At 39.6% G+C, this 18937-nt stretch overlaps 1 protein-coding gene across 2 annotated transcripts in view; it reads right to left on the reverse strand.

The window, feature by feature from the left end:
- Positions 1–18937, reverse strand: part of Clcn5 (chloride voltage-gated channel 5) — a 197596-nt gene that overhangs the window by 35732 nt on the left and 142927 nt on the right. The window contains exon 1 of one of the 2 annotated variants that reach the window (XM_070040458.1): positions 2174–2356. The exons of the other annotated variant lie outside the window; for it this stretch is intronic. The gene's annotated coding sequence lies outside the window, so the exon portion shown is untranslated. Of the gene's footprint in view, positions 1–2173; positions 2357–18937 lie in introns of those variants that run through there. 2 annotated transcript variants of the gene reach the window in all.

The raw sequence follows: 18937 nt of genomic DNA on the forward strand, positions 1-18937 counted from the left end.
CTTAACATTTTTTAATACCTTCTTTCTGGGCTCCATCTTAAGCTCTCAAATGATTACAGTAGAGGTGTGCTCATAAAACAACTTAATAACCCAGTGGGGAGAAGTTTCTGTGGTCTAGGCTCAGACCATATGTAGGTAAAGACAGTGTGAATGAAAAAGGAAAGATGGGAGTGACAATACAAAGTGAGAAGTGACAAGAGCTGGTGGGCAATGAGAAATAACTTATAGAACAAAGACAGGAAGGAACTTGGTATTCCAGATTGCAGAAGACAGACAAAGAGGTCAAAGTTCTTTGCCGATCTATTACTTGTAAGGCAGTAATTCAATCTTAGGAGGTACGTTGGGGCTGACTGGGAACTCTGAAGAAAGGAAGTTAGCTTCTTCAAGTGTTAAGCTGGACAGAATATATACATTTTCCTTCAATAGGTAGAACACTTTTATCCCTGATATAATAGGCTGGTAGAAACTGTTCCTGGTTTATAACCAGAGATTTAGAGGGACGGTGCTTAGTTCACTACTGAACTGTCCCTCCTTGATCTTTCAACTAGAAAAAACTTAACCATTTATCCATCCATCATGGTCCTTTATCTGCTTGGCTTTCAGTACTTCCATTACAATTAGTTAAGTGCATTCTTTTCCTTCCTCTCTTCCTTCTTTCCTTTCTTTCTTCCATCCATCCTCTCTCTTTCTGTCTTGTTATCCTAGGGATAGAATCCAGGGCCTTGCACATGTTAGGCCAAGTGCTTTTACCACTGAGAACATGCCCAGCTCCATCATCTTCCTTTCTAGAATAGAAGCTTTTTGCTTGTAGCCCTATATGTGATTCACCATTGTCTTCTCCAATATATTAACATATACCTTGAGAGTCAAGACATCTCAGTTAAAACAAACTGTGTGTGACGGATGGCAAGGATGAGGCAGAACTATATAAAGTAAGCATTTATACTCACACATAGTAAAAGCATTGGTTCACAAAGTTATTTAAAATATTGCAGCAACAATATCAGATGGCATCGTATTTTGCTATTAAACATAAAATTTAAAATAGTCTTGAGGAATCCATGCAGATGCCCAGGGGAGGAGGGTGGGAGGAAGGGGAGGATGACGGTAATGCCATCATTTCATTCACCCAGCCAAAGCTCACATTTGCAGCATCACCCTTGGCCAGGGACAAGGCTTCCTCCAGTTTGGTAATAAATCCTTCTGCAGAGAAGGCCCAAGTGGGTCTCAGCTGAGACCCATCGGCATGCCTACCTTAACTATAAACTCCTACCAGACAACTTCAGCATTCTCACAGGATAAGTTTGAATGAACACACCAAGCTGTCTGTGGCTTATCAATTTGACAGTCTTCTAATGCCTGATTCAGCATACTTTTCCTAAGCAATGTACATATTTGAAAGGAAAAGCTCAGCAGAGTCTAAACCATCTGGAGAATAGGAGTGGATCAGGAAGGCCGCAGGGAGGAGGTAAATAAGTTAATCTTAAAACCCCAAACCAAAGTCCTTTCCATATCTCCACTCTGTACCTGGCTGTAAAATGGATGTCTGCTGAATCACCAGCCCAGCATTTCCTAGCATGCCAGTGTCATACTGATAACGATAAAAGCTGTTGTGCTGCTTGAGATCTTGGAGGGGAAAAGACAGCTAGGAAATAGGGGCAGAAAGAGAATAAAATATGGGGGTCAGGGGGAAGCAGAGGAGACCAAGCTGCTTCAATTCTCAAGTCAAATGCTGATAAGAAACACTGGACACCAAACAACCAAACACTGACACTTTAAGGCACATTAATGCTTCCATTGAATCTGCTCTGGTTTAAGAGTGCTCCTTTCCAAAGGAAAAAACACAGCATTCTGTGAAACTAATTTTTAAAAGCATCAGATAGTTATCTAATGTTACACTATTATATGAAATGAGGCGCCCCCCCCCAGCTTAAAGGCAAAGGAAGATCTGCCCCAGCGTCCGACAGGAAAGAAAGAATCCTATTACATCACTAGGTAACATGAGCACTGCATCATCCTCCTTTGTCGTGGGTCTCCTGTTAGAGACGGAATTGTCAGTCTCCTCCAAAAGGCAGGCAGTGATTAGAATCCTACCACACACCGCTTGTGATTTTCCAGATCCCTTGCTCCCGGGGGCATGCTTCAGTCCTGGGTCGGGCTCAAGTCTGCTTACCTTCAATCACAGTTTTCTTTCTGCCTCAAGGAAGAAATAACCTTGGCAGCTCGCATTTGGTCATTTAAGTTGAGGCGCTTTTACAGAAGGAATCCCCACAACTGGGGCACTTTAGAAAGGCACTTGCTGCATTTTCTGCCTTTGCACTGCAACAAACGCCACCTAAAGAGCCACCAGTGCTCCTGGGCGGGCGGTCAGGGTGTGATGTCACTGTTGGGGATCACGTGACCAGACCCTTGGACCAGCCTTGGAGAAAGGAAGATTTTTAACCAAGCCACAGAAGCCTTAAAGATGTAGACTCATCGAAACAAACACCATCAAAGCAGTGGGAAGGGGGCATTTGGGTCAGCTCAAAAAAAAAAAAAGGAAGAAGAAAAGAAAAGAAAAAAGAAAAAAAAAGAAAAAGAAAGAAAAAAAAAGATCCAGACAAGTTTTACTCTTCACACTCCATTTACTAGAGAGTCCCAGAAGGCAAAAGGGAAATGCCCAAAATGTTTAAAGTTACAGAAGTTGTAAATAATATTTTGGGTTTTATTTATTTATATTTATTTATTTATTTATTTATTTATTTATTTTGCTAGGCGGCCTGGGCTTAACCTTTAGAATGGGGCACTGCTGTGTGTGAGCTTTTGTGTTCAAGACTCTTATCCAGTGAGCCACAGCACCACTTCTGGCTTTTTGTGTTAATTGGAGGTAAGAGACTCATGGCCTTTCCTGCCCAGGATGGCTTCGAACCCTGATCCTCATATCTCAGCCTCCTGAGTAGCTAGGATTAGATGTGAGCCCCTGGCACCCAGCAGAAAAGGTGCTTTGTTTTTGTTTTTGTTTTTCTGTAAATGCACTGAATAAAAACAATCATGGGTAAAATCTCACACACAAAAAGCCAAGTGAAAGATGCCAGACACAAAGAGGAGACAATGTTAGGATTCTATGCCTCTTGGTTCAAATACAGGCAGATACAAATGATATCATTTTAGGATACAAATGTTTACATTCTAAAGGATGAAAATGACAAAAATAAAGACAGGAGCTACTCAGAAAAGATTTCTTACTGTCTGGTAAGTGTACATGGTAAGGGTAGGACTTCTGGAACACTGGTCATTTTTCTTCATCTGGGTTTTGGTCACCTGAGTGATCATCTAATAATTATTAAAGTGGTCACATATATTTTATTTTTCATTTTCTATGTACATATTAGCATTAAAGAAAAAGATGAATCCAGGCATTATAGCATGCACCTCTAAGTCCCAGCTACTTGGGAAGCTGAGACAGAGATCACTTGAGACCAGAAGTTCTGGACCAGCCTGACAAACATTGCAAGAATTTGATTCATCAAATGATTTGGGGGTTGGGGGTTAGCTCAGATATACAAGGAATGCTTGGTATGTGAGAAGCCCTGGGTTCAATCCCCAGCAAGTTGTTAACTAAGTAAAAAATGTGAGGCTAGGGATATAGTTTGATGGTAAGAATGTTTGTCTAGCATATACAAAGCCTTTCATTCAAGACCCTCCTAGCAGAGAGGAAGGGAAGAGGAAGGGAGAAGAAAGAGGAGGGGAAGGGATGGAAGGGAAAAAAGAGGAGAGGGGAGAGAAGAGGAAGGGAGGGAGAAATTGAAGGAAAGAGGCATTAAGGGAGAGTGAGGGAGGAAAAAACTGAATTGTATGTGAACTTACCATACAAAGTCTGTTCTTTAATAACAGCTAGACATTCAAAAACCACAGTTGTCTCTTTGTAGTACTGCTCTCCTTAGAAAGCAGTACTCTGATACTCATTAATCTAACCTGGGTGAAGGTAGTTATTGCAGTCTTGACAATATAAATTCACCATTACATTTCCATCATCTGAAAGGCTTTCTCTTCTCTGGCTCTGTTCTGAAGGCTGTTTTTAAGCAGGTCTTAATTAATTGTGCAATAAAGCCAGTCAGTCATGTAAAGAAGAATAAAATTGTCATCTCCCAACTACCTAAATGAATCAGCAGGACAGGACAGCCACCGTTAAACATTAACCCATTTGTGGTATTCTCCCATAATCAGGGCCTACTTGCAGGGTTTTGAAATTTACTACTTTGTTCAGTTCTTAAGGCCAGATACATCCTGAAATATCAATACAACAAAACCTTATGAAGTGTGAAACATTACAAGAAATCCGTATAACTTTATTCTGTTATAAGTATATTACTCTGTTCATGAACTAAAATTAATGTGAAAGAGAACCTGACAGGCTTCTTTTGAAATCACCCATTACTAAACATAATTTTATTTATAAAATCTAAAGTCCACCATAGAATTCATTTATATTATCAAGTAAGTCTGCAGTTATTAGAATATTTCACATGCTGGAAGATACAGTATTTTAGTAGCCAATTAAGCAAAGATGTTACAGGCTTGTGCCTGTAATCCTATGTACTCAGGAGGCTGAGATTTGAGGACCACAGTTCAAAGCCAGCCTGGGCAAGAAAGTCTATGAGACTCTTATCTCCAATAGCTACTCAGAAAAGTCAGAAAAGGCAGTGTGGCTCAAATGGTAGAGCGCTAGCCTTGAGCAAAAGAAGCTCAGGAGCAGAGCCTAGGCCCTGAGTTCAAGTCCCAGGACCTGGGACAAAAAAAAGTATAATTCTAGCCAGGAACTGGAGGCTCATTCCTATTGTTAGATTATTTGGACTTTGCCAGAAAACCATGCAGACATCCAGGTATAGAGAACAAAGAAAGGTTTATTGCCAGGAAAAAGGACAGCAAGACCCCTTCTCACAAGGGAGAAGTGAGAAGAAGCACCAGCCATTGTCTAAGGGGACCTATATAAGCTAGGAGGTCTAGGAGGGGCTAGAGGGGCTAGCAGACAGAGACCCTGGTGTGGACGTGTGGGCAGGGGGGGGGGAGGGTCATCATGGTGGACTAGGATTTATGGCTGCTGTCCAAATAGGGGGTCCTGCAGCTGCCCAGACCTGAAGGTCACTCTAAGGGGCTCTTGTTGCCTTATATGGTGGTAGCTGCCCCAGAGAAGTGCCATCCCAAGGTAAAGGGGGCTGGAGGCTGATTATTTACTGCCTTTACTAAATGGGCCTAGTGTTGTCTAGGAAGGGAGCATGCTAAGCTGTGGAGAGGGGAAGGAGTGTACTCAGCTATGGGAAGGGAACTCATTTCGTTAACACCTATAATCTTAGTTACTCAGAAAGCTGAGACTTGAGGATCATGGTTAACCAAAAAGCCAGAAATTGATCTGTGGCTCAAGTGGTAGAACACCAGCTTTTAGCAAAAAAAAGCTGAGGACAGCACCCAAGCCCAGTATTCAAGTCAAGTCCCAGTACTGGCACAAAAAAAATGTATAGCGATATAGTTTTAACAAAAGTTTTAGGGGAGGGACTTTCTTTTTTTAATTTTAATTTTGAAAATACTGTGCAGAGGGGTTACAATTACATGGGCATGATAATGAGTACATTTCTTAGCAAGCATTGTAGCCTCCTCCTTTATTTCCCCTTCCCATCCCATCCTCCCCCCCTCCCCCACCCAACCCTCCTCCCCCCCACACACCAAAGTTGTAAAGTTCATTTTCGACATGGGACTTTCTTTATTCCACATAAAGCTCTTCCTTTGAGTACTATGTAGCTTTCATGCTAAAATGATATTTAATTTTAACTTAGATTAAGAAATAATGAGTCACCATAAGTATTCAGAGTTTGACATGTTACACTTATTTTCTTTTCTAATCTACATTTCTTTCTTTGCCAAATTTGTAATTTCTAACATATGTTCATTATGTAGGCTACTTAGCATAAGTTGATTGGTATTATTGTGAAAATAAGATAAAATGCTTACTAATTTTTAAGGCACCCAAAGATAAAACACAATAGCATTAATATTTGGGAGCAAGCAGAGTTATGTTTCTGAAACACAGATTGGGTTAGATCATTTTCTATTTTCTAGTTGTGAGTGGCTCCTAAAGAGATGTTTTGAAAACTTTCAGCATATGAAGGACCTTTGAGGGGTTTAATACAAATGTGGGCAAGGATTTTAACATATTCAGCATGGTCTAGGTACTTGAGGCTCATGCTTATAATCCTAGCTACTCAGGAGGCTGAGATCAGAGGATCAAGGTTTAAGCCCAGCTGAGGCAGGAAAGTCCCTGAGAGTCTTATCTCTAGTTAGTTCTCCAGCAAAAAAACTGGAAGTGGAGCTGTAGCTCAAGTCGTAGCAAAAAGTTCAGAGACTGCACTCAGGCCTTGAGTTCAAGACTTAGGACTGATACAAAAAAATGTTTGTCATAGTTTTTAGAATAGAAAAAATTATTTAAAATGTATAAAAGAATAAGTTTTTTTAAAAAATTGAAATAAAATGGTAACAATGCTGCTAATCTTTCAGGTTTTGTCAATGATAAGGATGGAATAGTTTGTACTGTTCCAAAAAGTAGTGCCTATCTCTGACTTGACCAATAGCTTAAGTTGGTCACATTCTATATCTGATTGTTTTCTTTTCTTAGTATTTTTTTAAACTTAGTAGAAAGGTAAATTTATAAAAGAACAAAACTCTTAGTGGTAAAAAAAAAAAAAAAAAAAACCTAGTAGTTGAGTACAAACAAAGCAACAAAATGCAGAAGGCTTTTCAAAACCCAGAGTATTGAGAGTTAAGCTTCTATTGTGTAAATGTCCTGCCAGATAAAGCAGAGTAAAATTAAACAAAGAACCTAAATGTCAGATTGGGATACTTCGCTGACTTAAGATTTTTGCTTCAAATAGGTTAAAAAAAAAAAAAAAAAAAAACAAATAAAACCACCAAAAACGTAAAGCAGAATCTCAAGGTTTGAAAGGCACTGAGAACATAACACATAAAATAATTGAATGCTGTAACAGGAAAATGATTCCAGTTAAACTACAATTTATTCTTAACTTAAATGATAGGAAAAAAACCTAAAAAGGCTAATTTGCATTGCCTGTGTCCAGGAAAAACCCAAAGCAAACCATCAGGGGAAAAACAGAGTCAATATTGAATCAGCTTCCCCTTAGGTTATACTTAGGTCTGAAGACTTCACAATGGATCTTTACAAACATGCTGCTTCAATGAAGAGGCATACAAATGAATGCATTTTTCTCATTAAGGAAAGCCACTTTCTAACTTTAATTCTTTTTAAAAACCCTCAAAAAAAACTCTAATGCTTAGAACTAGAAAACTTCTGAAAACAAAACAAATCCTGATTTGAAAACAATGTTTATTTCAACCCCTAAACCAATAAGCCATTAGAAATTTACCTGGAGGACAGAACAGTAACTGATTAAGTCAACTAGTTAAACACTAACAAAAACACAAGGAGAAAAGTGAGAGAAAAAAACCTAGTACATAAACCTGATATCACGGCTGTGGGAGTGTTCACTTGTGGCCAGTGGCCTATAGAAATAAATAAGCACTAAAGAAAAAATGGAACCAGGCTACTGGCATATATCACAGGAATTGGAAACTTCTAAAACTGTGTTTCACATTTTTTGCCAGTCCTGGGCTTGAAGTCAAGGCCTGGGCACTGTCCCTGGGCTGCTTTTCCTCAAGGCTAGCACTCAACCACCTGAGCCACAGTGCCACTTGGGGCTTTTTCTGTTCGTATGGTACTGAGGAATCAAACATAGGGCTTCATGCATGCTAGGCAAGCACTCTACCACTAAGCCACATTCCCAGCCCCTGTGTTTCACTTTTTATAGGGAATATTATATTTTTGCAAAGCTAGAATCACATCTACAAAAAAATTCAAACCTGACACCTAGCACACATTAGCAGATATTCATCCTGTGTTCCTGGAAACTTCACTGCTTCTCACTTGCATATCCACTTCTCACTTTCTATTCTTATATTGGTTCATCCATTCTCGATCATCTAACACGTCATAGACATTTGCATTCCATTTCATCTACATGCCTGAAAGTATATTACAGATGAAGCCCTAATAATCTGCCAAAAATTGTGGGACCTTTCATTTTGCATTCTATTTTGCTTTCCCATACATCCAAATCCAGTGTTCAAAACACAAATGTCAGGGAAGCAGCCATCTTATCCAAGGCCAGGATAATAACTAGGCTTTAATATACCATCTTAGTTTAAACCTAGAACATTTATTCTGTGCAACTAGTCTGTTGGTATGCATTTGTATGCTATCCTGGTTGCTAAACATTAGAATACATCAGTAGCTGTAAATAATCACTTTCCTGAAGACCCATTTCACTATCCCTTAAAAGCCCCAAAGCTTTCCCAAGATCCAGCAGTTGAAGCCCTAAGAGACCTCAGAACACTGACATCCAATAGGATTGGGTAGTCTTTTTGGTTGATTTGGATATTATCCACTTTAGGGATCTGATGCTTTGGTTCCTGCTCCCAGCAGGTTAAAAATTGAAGGTGTCTTAAAACACTGGAAGGATAAGAAAAGGAATCTCTATTCTAACTCTGTTAAGAGATAGATAATAAAAGGGTAAAGAAGTTATTGGTAACAGAACTGCAAGAAACATATAGAAAAGGGAGGCATGACAGAAGGCTTAACAGAAGCTGTAGAGACAAGCATGAATCCAGATCCTAATATCACCTTCTCATTTCTTGTTTCTCATTTTAACAGTCCTATTCTTCGATGTTGTAGACATTTTCTTGCAGTCTATGTCTTTTTTTTGCCAGTCCTAGGGCTTGAACTCAGGGCCTGGGCACTGTCCCTAAGCTTCTTTTTGATCAAGGCTAGCACTCCACCACCTGAGCCACAGTGCCACTTGAGGCTTTTTCTGTGTATGTGGTACTGAGGAATCAAACCCAGGGTTTCATGCATGCTAGGCAAGCACTCTACCACTAAGCCAAATTCCCAGCCCGAGTTCTATGTCTTTTATGCCCCCTATTCCACGCATTGGCTCTAATTCCAAATATGCAGTTACCAACAGTAGAGCCAGGTGCTAATTTTTAGAGTTAGAACAAAGAAGGTAAGGAAACTGGATTGATATCTATAGGTTCCCACTGAAGTAGAGTGCCACATAACTGCCCACAGAACTGGCAGGGAAGGGACTAGGTTTGACAATGCTTTAGTTGTTTTTCAAATAGGGTCTTAAATTTATGCCCATGTTGGCCTGAACTGAAATCCTCCCATTACACTTCATATAACTATTAGTTAAAAATGAAGTCTTGTTAACTTTTCAAGAAACTGCTGCCCCACCTTGAGTAGCTGGGATTACAGGTATTAGTCACCAGCCCTGGCACTCATTTTAGAGATCTCTTATACTTTTATGCTGTATTATTTGTACATTGGTTGCGGGGGGCAGGGAGTTGGTCACTAATACATTGTACTGAATGATTTCTGAGAGGACCTTATCTCTGAAAAATTCCAAATAGTTTTCCCATTGCATAATCATCTGAGATTACTCTCTGGCAAAGTCATAAAATGGTACTACCAATACTTGGAAAAGAAAAGCTCACCAATGCTCTACAGGTCAACCTAGAGCCTCACTAAGATCCAGTATTTCTGGCATGTGGTTCAATAGAGCCACACCAACATGGCTTCAGTGTATCTCTGCTGCCCAGAAACATGCAGCCCATACACCCAGAGCATTACAGTAACCAATTTCTTTTACTGTTGATTAGAACAAGGTGAGGTGGGAAATTAGTTCACTGACAAATTTCAGTCCTGCCAATAGTTTCCTAAAACTTCTCTGAAGAGGAAAAGAAGGTTGCCCAACAGACACATGAAGAAATGCTCAACCTCCCTAGCCATAAAAGAAATGCAAATCAAAACAACACTGAGATACCACTTCACCCCAGTTAGAATGGCTATAATCAAGAACTCTAATAACAGATAGTGGAGGGGATGTGGAAGAAGGGAATCCTACTACCTTGTTGGTGGGAGTGTAAATTTGTTCAACCACTTCGGAAAGTAGTATGGAGGTTCTTCAAAAGACTCCACATAGAGCTCCCCTATGACCCAGCAATCCCACTTTTGGGCATTTACCTGAATGATCACAAAGAAGACCATACAGGGCTGGGAAGGTGGCTCAGTGGTAGAGTGCTTGCCTTGCATGCAAGAGGCCCTGGGTTCAATTCCTCAGCACCACATAAGCAGAAAAAGCCAGAAGTGGCACTGTGGCTCAAGTGGTAGAGTGCTAGCCTTGAGCTGAAGAGCTGAGGGACAGCACCCAGGCCCAGAGCTCAGGCCCCATGACTGGCAAAAAAAAAAAAAAAAAAAAACAAAGAAGACCATACTAAAGCTACCAGCACAACTATGTTTATTGTGGCATTATTTACCACAGCTAAGATATGGAACCAACCCAGATGCCCCTCAGTAGATTAATGGATCAGGAAAATGTGGTATATATACACAACGGAATTCTATGCCTCCATCAGAAAGAATGACATTGCCCCATTTGTTAGGAAATGGAAAGACTTGGAACAAATTATATTAAGTGAAGTAAGCCAGGCCCAAAGAAACATAGGTCCCATGGTTTCCCTTATTTGCAGTAACTAGTATATGTGTGAGTCAAGCAGAAAAGGTCAGATGAGTTGATGTTAGGTGAAATGAACCCCAAAATAAGGACTCAAATGGTTTTCTTTCTTGTTATTGTTTCTAACATATTTATAAGATAATTTCTTTGTTGCTTTGTATGTCCCTCTCCCACAGTATAACCCCTGTTTTCACTTTATTTGATGTAGGTATAATTTGTGGCGGGGAAGGGAAAAAATGAATTGTTTAAATAGTGATACAGGTGGACCCATTGCAACAATGAGATGTACAAGACATTACGTCAAAAAATGAACTTTACAACTTTGGCGGGGAGGGGCAGGGGGAGTAGAGATGGGAAGGCAGGGATGGGAAGGGGAAACAAAGGAGGAGGCAACAATGCTTGATAAGAAATGTACTCATTGCCTTATTCATGTAATTGTAACCCCTCTGTACAGTATTTTCACAATAAAAAAACTTAATAATAAATAAAATAAAATACAATTTCTTTCAATAAGGAACTAAAATAGCTTCAGTGATTAAAAGTAATGCGAAGTTTCCAAATTCAGCTCCTACAAGTAAACAGTGAGATGTTATTATTACTCTCATCCTTACTACAAGTAAAGTTGTATAAACTAAGAAAGAAATCAATGATTGTTCTGGACTAATCAGAAAATTGAGGTTGCAGAAGAAATACCTACTCCCAAAATCTGAAGAGATAAGTTGCTCCAAAGCTGACCTCTACTTACCTAGAGTAGAAAAGTTTGGCTCCATAAATGTACAGGAACGCCTAAATGGCAACTTGGATGAAGAATTGTTGGAGGCTGTGTGTGGACTAATCTGAGTCCGAGAAACTCTTAGGGTCCTTGGTCTCGGGGGGCGGGGGGTTCCCATAAAAAAGCTCTTTATTTCCAGGAACCTCAGCAAGTTCTAACAGTGAAGACTCAAGAAAGATCTCTTCCTAGCCCAGACTAGGGGTGGAGAAGAGTAATCCTTGTGAAATACGCCTGGAGATTTCTTCTCAACAAAAGCTTCTGCTTCAGGGAAAATAACTTTGCTAGAGCCTTATCCCAATTGGGGGGAGGGAATTCCTTCCACTCCAGCCCTTTCCAGCTTTGCAGGCTCGCCTAAGGCAGAACAACATATTCAACCAAGTCTAGGGTTTTAATGCAACAGATTGTGACTGTTGAACTAACAGAAGGAAGTAGAAGGCAAGGAGAATAAAAATCTATACCATTGGAGAAAAACTTGTGAAGGTCATAGCCACAAGATATTGTCCCAATAAAACACTGAGAATTATCTCTTCCCCCATATCACAGGGCTCTGGTATTGGTATAATAACAGTAAAATGCAACTGAAAACAGTTACAAAACACAGAATCTCTAGAGGAGTTGGATTTCCAGACACCCAAAATCAAGATGTAGACAGAAACAAGGGCACTAAAGGTATTTGACCCCTCTGACACCTAGTAACACCAAACATTAAATAGAACCAAGTGTGTCATAAATTCTCACACAAGGAAATTAAACTATACACAGTAACAGAAAAAATAGCTGGAAAATCTTCCAAACATCTGGAAATTCAGCACTGCACTTCCAAATAATCTATGGGCCAAAGAAATCTCCAGATAAAAATTTAAAAAATATTAGAAGTCAATTAAAATACAATGTATCAGAGCCAGCACCAGTGCCTTATGCCTGTAATCCTAGCTACTCAGGAGGCTGAGATTGGAAGTATATGGTTGGAAGCCAGCCTGGGCAGGAAAGACCCTGAGACTCTTTTTTATCTTTTTGGTGGGTCGTGGGGCTTGAGATCTGTGCCTGGGCGCTGTCCCTCAGCTCTTCAGCTCAAGGCTAGCACTCTACCACTTGAGCCACAGCACCAGTTCTGGTTTTCTGGTGGTTTATTGGAGAGAAGAGTCTCACAGACTTTCCTGCCTGGGATGTCTTTGAACCACAATTCTCACATCTCAGCCTCCTGAGTAGCTAGGATTACAGGCATGAGCCACTGGCATCGGCTGAACCTGAGACTCTTATCTCCAATTAACCAGAAAAAAAGAGCCAGAAGTAGAACTGTGACTCAAGTGGTAGAGTATAGGGCTGGGAAGGTGGCTCAGTGGTAGAGTGCTTGCCTTGCATGCCTAAGGCCCTGGGTTCAATTCCTCAGAACCACATAAGCAAAAAGAAAAAAGCCGGAAGTGGCGCTGTGGCTCAAGTGGTAGAGCGCTAGCCTTGAGCTGAAGAGCTGAGGGACAGCGCCCAAGACCAGAGTTCAGGCCCCATGACTGGACTCCCCGCCAAAAAAAGTGGTAGAGTATAAATAACATGTCAAAAATTGAATATGGATATAAGATGCTTTAAAAGCTGTGTTGGGGGAAATTTAGGGAATTTAGGGCATGAAGAAAGATCTAAAATCAATCATCTAAGTTTCTACCTTAGGAAGATGGTTTCTCTGGCAAGTGCTACCAATCACTTATGGAAGACATATACCATTTTCAATGGAAACCCCCATTGTACAACTACTTGAAGATAATATTTTAAAAAGAAATAATGTCACTTTCTACAATATCAGAAAATAGTTGCAGAGGCAACAGTTCCTAACTTATTCAATGAATCTAACATTACTCTATATGAAAATTAAATAACACTCTATTTCCTTGTTTGAAACCCTTTTATTTCTTTCTCCTTCCTTATGGCTTTTAAGAGGAATTCTAATACTATATTGAAAAATATTTTGGAGAATAGATATCCTTGTCTCATTCCTGACTTTAGAGGGAATGATTTTACTTTTCTCCTCTAATATGATATTAGCTATAGGCTTGCCACATATAGCCTTTAAAAATGTTTTTGTCATCATCTTTGGGTGGTTGTGCAGGTGGGTTTGAACATGTTAATTTATGAGTTCAGTGCATCTGATCAATGTCACCTCTTTCAAGAGGAGATGGGAAGGGAAAAAGAAATAGATTGGATAACTCAATGAAAACTGTGGTTCTGTAAGGGGATTGTTGGGGGAAGAAAAATAATCTGTTGGTGAGTGGTTACTAGTGAGAACTGATTAGCTTGGGGAGGAGAATGAATATTGTCCAAATAGATTATTTACAACTATGAAAATGGAACAGTAAAACCTATTGAGATTGATGGCAGGGGGTGGGGGAAGAAGCTGGGACAGTCATAGAAGGGTTGAGATTGACTATAATATAAACATGTGGAAATGCAACAGTGAAATACCCCCTGTATAAGTAATATAAGCTAATACAAAATCTGTTTTTTATATATATATATATAAAATCTGTTTTATATATATATATATATATATATATATATATACCAATATCTCATACCAATATCTCTCATGAACAGAGATGGAAAAAATCCTAAAAAATATTAACAAATCAAATCTAATGACCCATAAAAAGATATATACAAGATATACAAGATATATACACCACAATAAAGTGAGAATTACTCCATGAATAAAACAAACATAAATGTAATATACCATATTAATAGGCTTAAGGAGAATAATTATCATAATATCAATGAACATATCAAGACATTCATCAAAAATCATGTTAACCAACATTAAATATTCATTCATTATTAAAAGTCTCAGCAAAGTGAAAATAAAGAGTAACTTCCTTAACTTAATAAAGAATATCTTTAAAAACACCTATAATTAACACCACAGTTAATAGAGAAACTAGACACTTTCCTCCTAAGATCAGGAACAAGGCAAAGTTGTCTCCACTGACTACTCATCTATTCAACTTCTTATGGAGTTAAATATGACAATAAAGATATATAGAAGCTGAGTGCCAGTGGCATACACCTGTAATCCTAGCTACTCAGGAGGCTGAGATCTGAGGATTGTGATTTGAAGCCAGCCTGGGCAGGAAAGTCCATGAGACTCTTGTCTCTAATAAATCACCAGAAAATTGGAAGTGGCACTGTGGCTCAAGTGGTAGAGCATTCACCTTGAGCTGAAGAGATAAGGAACAGCACCCAGGACGAGAGTTCAAGCTCCACAAGTGACCAAAAAAGAAGAAGAAAAATTTAAATCATCTTTATTCACAGAAAAAAAATCCCAGTTTAGTGTGGTGGTGTATGCCTATAACCCCAGGCTGAGGCTATACAGCAAGATTTTGTCTCAAAAGAAGAACTGGTGAATGGAGGGATTGATGGAAGGGAGGGAGAGAGGAAAGAAGGAAAAATCCTCCCCCCCAATATATAAAATTCAGTTGCTTTCTTCATGCCACTGATGAGCTAGAACTGCAAATTAAAAAAAAAATAGGATTCACGGGCTGTGAAGGTGGCTCAGTGGAAGAGCGCTTGCTTTGCATGCATGAGGCCCTGGGTTCGATTCCTCAGCACCACATAAGCAAAAAGAAAAAAGCCGGAAGTGGCGCTGTGGCTCAAGTGGTAGAGCGCTAGCCTTGAGCTGAAGAGCTGAGGGACAGCGCCCAAGCCCAGAGTTCAGGCCCCACGACCAGACCCCCCCCCAAAAAAATAGGATTCACAACAGAATCCCCAAAACTTAATTACTTTGGTGCAAATCTAAAAGTACATATAGGATCAATATACTGAAAACTACAAATAACAGTCAGGTGTTGGTGGCTTATGCTTGTAATCTTAGCTAATTAGGAGAGTAAGATCTGACAGTCTTGGTTCAAAGCCAGTCCAGGCAGGAAAGTCTGTGAGAGTCTTATCTCCAATTAACCACCAAAAAAGGTGTGGCTCAGGTAGTAGAAACCCAGCCTTGAGTAGAATATATATATATATATATATATATATATATATATATATACACACACACACACACACACACACACACACACACACATACACATATAGGTATGTGTATATATATATATATATATGCAAGGCACTTAATCCCAAATATTCTAAAAGATAACATACAAAGTCTAAAAGATCTATCTATCTATCTATCTATCTATCTATCTATCTATCTATCTATCTATCTATCTAGTGCAAAGCACAGAGTCCAAACCCTAATACCAAAAAAAAATGTTCTAAAAGATAACATAAGAGAAAATCTGCCAGGTGCTGGTGGCTCATACCTATAACTCTAGCCACTCAGGAAGCTGAGATCTGAGGATCATGGTTCAAAGCCAGCCCAAGCAGGAAAGTCTGTGAGATTCTCATCTCCAATAAACCACTCAGAAAACTAGAAGTGGTGCTATGACTCAAGTGGTAGAATGCTAGCCTTGAGCTGAAGAGCTGGGGGACAGCACCCAGGCCCAAAGTCCAAGCCCCATGACTGCCAAAAATAATAACAATAATAAAAAGAAAATATACATGATCATAGGACTCACATTTATTCAACTTGCTTGATCCTGGCTGGTGCTTGAACCATGCCTACATGAGATATAGTCTCATAGATTCTTCTGCCTGGGCTGGCTTTGAATTTTAACCCTTTGATTTCAATCTCCTGAGTAGCTAGGATTATAGACATGTGCCCCGGACACCCTGCTTGGTAAAGACGTTTTAGATACAATACCAATAGCATGTTCCAGGGAAGAAAAAAAAAAGGCTAAGTTGAACTCTGTTAAGCTGGGCAGTGTTTGCTTGTTATTCCAGTTACTTGAAAAATAAAGCAGAAAATAACTAGGAACATGGCTCAAGTGGTTGAGTTCCTTCCTAGCAAGTGCAAGGTCCTGGGTTTAAAAAAAAAATATATATATATATATATATATATGGAGGTGTTGGCAGTGAGTGCTCCAAGGAGCACACACAGTATGGAGCAGGAGGTGTCAGGGTAGTTTTACCTAAGTGGAGAAACCTGAGGAACAGTATATCAGTCTAGGGGATCAAAGTAACCATCAACAATAAGTCATGTCGATAGACTGAGACTTTCAAGTGATTTGATGAGAAAAGCACTTAACCTCAACTGTCTTTTGGTCCCAATCCTATAATCCCAGTCTAATCACAAGAAAAACATCAGTTAAATTCCAATTGATGAATACACTACAAAATATCTGACCAATATCTGAAACTTTAAGGTAATCAAAAACAAGGCAAATCTCTGATGTGTCATAGCCACAAGGATCCTAAGGAGACATGATGATTTTATGTAACATGATATCCTGGAAGGATCATAAAGGTAAACACTAAGTCAATCTAACTGAAGAATGTATGTATGTCCTTTATAAATAAATGGATGGAAGAAACAATAAATATCAATTCTAAAATTTGCCAATATTCCTATGAAATAATATAAAGGAAGCCTTTAAAGTTTGCGGATACCACCACAGGTATCTCTTATTTTATTTTATTTTTTATTTTTTTATTTTATTCTGTGTCAGTCCTGGGGCTTGAACTCAGGGTCTGGATGCTGTCCTTGAACTTCAAAAGAAGTTGAGCAAAAGCTCAAGGCTAGTGCTCTACCACTTTAGCCACAGTACTACTTCTGGCTTTTTCTGAGTAGTTTATGGAGTAAAAGTCTCACAGAGTTTCCTGCCCAGGCTGGCTTCAAACCTGGATCCTTAGATATCAGCCTCCTGAGTAGCTAGGATCACAGGCATGAGCCACCAATGCCTGGCCACAGATATCAACTTAAAGATACAGCACATAAAACTGATGTGGTATAGCCACACAGAGCTTTGGATAAAGGCCATATGCTTCATGCAAAAAAAAAAGCAATCCCCCCCCCCAAAAAAAAACAAAACAACAGCAGTAACTGCTGTTTTCCTAGACTAAGCATTCAGGGAAGTTCCGGTGTTATATGGATGATGGATTCTTGAGTACTTTTTCTTCTCCTGTGCCCATAAACCCACAGTTGCTCTAGTTACACAGCATAGCGGAAGCCTCACTAAAGTTATGATGGAAGGTTGTTCCATGAGATGGAGGCCAGAATGGTTTCCATTTCTCCCTGGAAGAAAACTATGACTTTTTTATAGCATGGCAGAGCACACAGAACTGAACACATATAAGTTACAAAGTAGATTCTGAGACCCATTATGTTTTGCATTCTATAAATTTAACTGTTAGGATATTTTTGTCTGCTCTGGGACATTCAGAGGTTATGTTGAGACTCTGCAGGTGGTATGGGAGAACACAGCCTACTCCATAAAAAGTGTAGGTTTTTTTTTTTTTTTTGCTATTTTATTCCCCATATCTGATCTATCCTGTTTCCTCCTCTGAAATTTCTCCAAAACCTATTATTTCTTTTTTTTTTCCATTCCTGTTGTCTTCATTCAAGCCTTTTGATCTTTTTCCTAGAATTTTAAAGCAGTAATAGTTTCCCTGGTCTTCCAGTTTCCAGGCCACACATCCTCTTAAAGTCTGCCAATTCTCAAACGCTCAAATCTGATCATATAATTCTTCTGATTTTAAATCATTTGTTAAAAACTTGGCTATAATGTAGGGCCTCAAAGCCCACACAGTCTAACCCTACCTAGGTTTCTAGCCAGATTATCTGGCCCTATCTCTTGTTGTCTTCCCTTCTGCTCTAACTGCCACCACCTAAACAGCCTTAGATCTTAGACAAGCAAATTTCGTTGTTTTTTCTTGCCAGTACTGGAGCTTGAACTCTGGGCCTGAGCACTGTCCCTGAGTACTTTTGCTCAAGGCTAGCACTCTACCATGTGAACCACAGCACTACTTCCATTTTTTTGTTTATGTAGTACTGAGGAATCAAACCCAGAGCTTCATGCATGATAGGCGTGCATTCTACCACTAAGCCACACTCCCAGCCCCAGATTTTGTTTCTTATACTGCACTCTTACACAGTGCTCTTATGCTACTGTATGTCTAGCCACAGTATTTACTCAGTCATAAGTCAGGAAAGAGCAAGGCACAATGGGTAGAAAGACAAGAAGGTAAAGAAAAGAAAGGTATCAAAGAGCAGAGCTTCATTGGCTCACACCTGTAATCCCAGCTACTCAGGAGGATGAGATTTGAGGAGTGCATGAGTGAGTTGTTCAAAGACAGCTGGGGAAGAAAAGTTCATGGCACTCTTATTTCCAATTTACCAGCAAAAAACTGGAAGTGGAAGTAGAGGTGTGCTTCAAGTTGTAGAGCACTAGTCTTGAGCAAAAAACTTAATGGAGAATACAACCCATCAAGCCACAGTACTGGCACACACACACACACACACACACACACACACACACACACACACACACACACACACACACACACACACACACACACACACACACACACACACACACACACACACACACACAATCAAAGAAAATAAGTAAAGCAATACAGTGCTGGTTTCACACCTGGGTGCTCCATAAATACTGGATGGACGGATGGATGGATGGATGGATGGATGGATGGATGGATGGATGGATGGATGGAT

Source organism: Dipodomys merriami, unplaced genomic scaffold (genome assembly GCF_024711535.1).
Source record: "Dipodomys merriami isolate MVZ:Mamm:240054 unplaced genomic scaffold, mDipMer1.0.p SCAF_3, whole genome shotgun sequence".
Lineage (NCBI taxonomy): Eukaryota > Metazoa > Chordata > Mammalia > Rodentia > Heteromyidae > Dipodomys > Dipodomys merriami.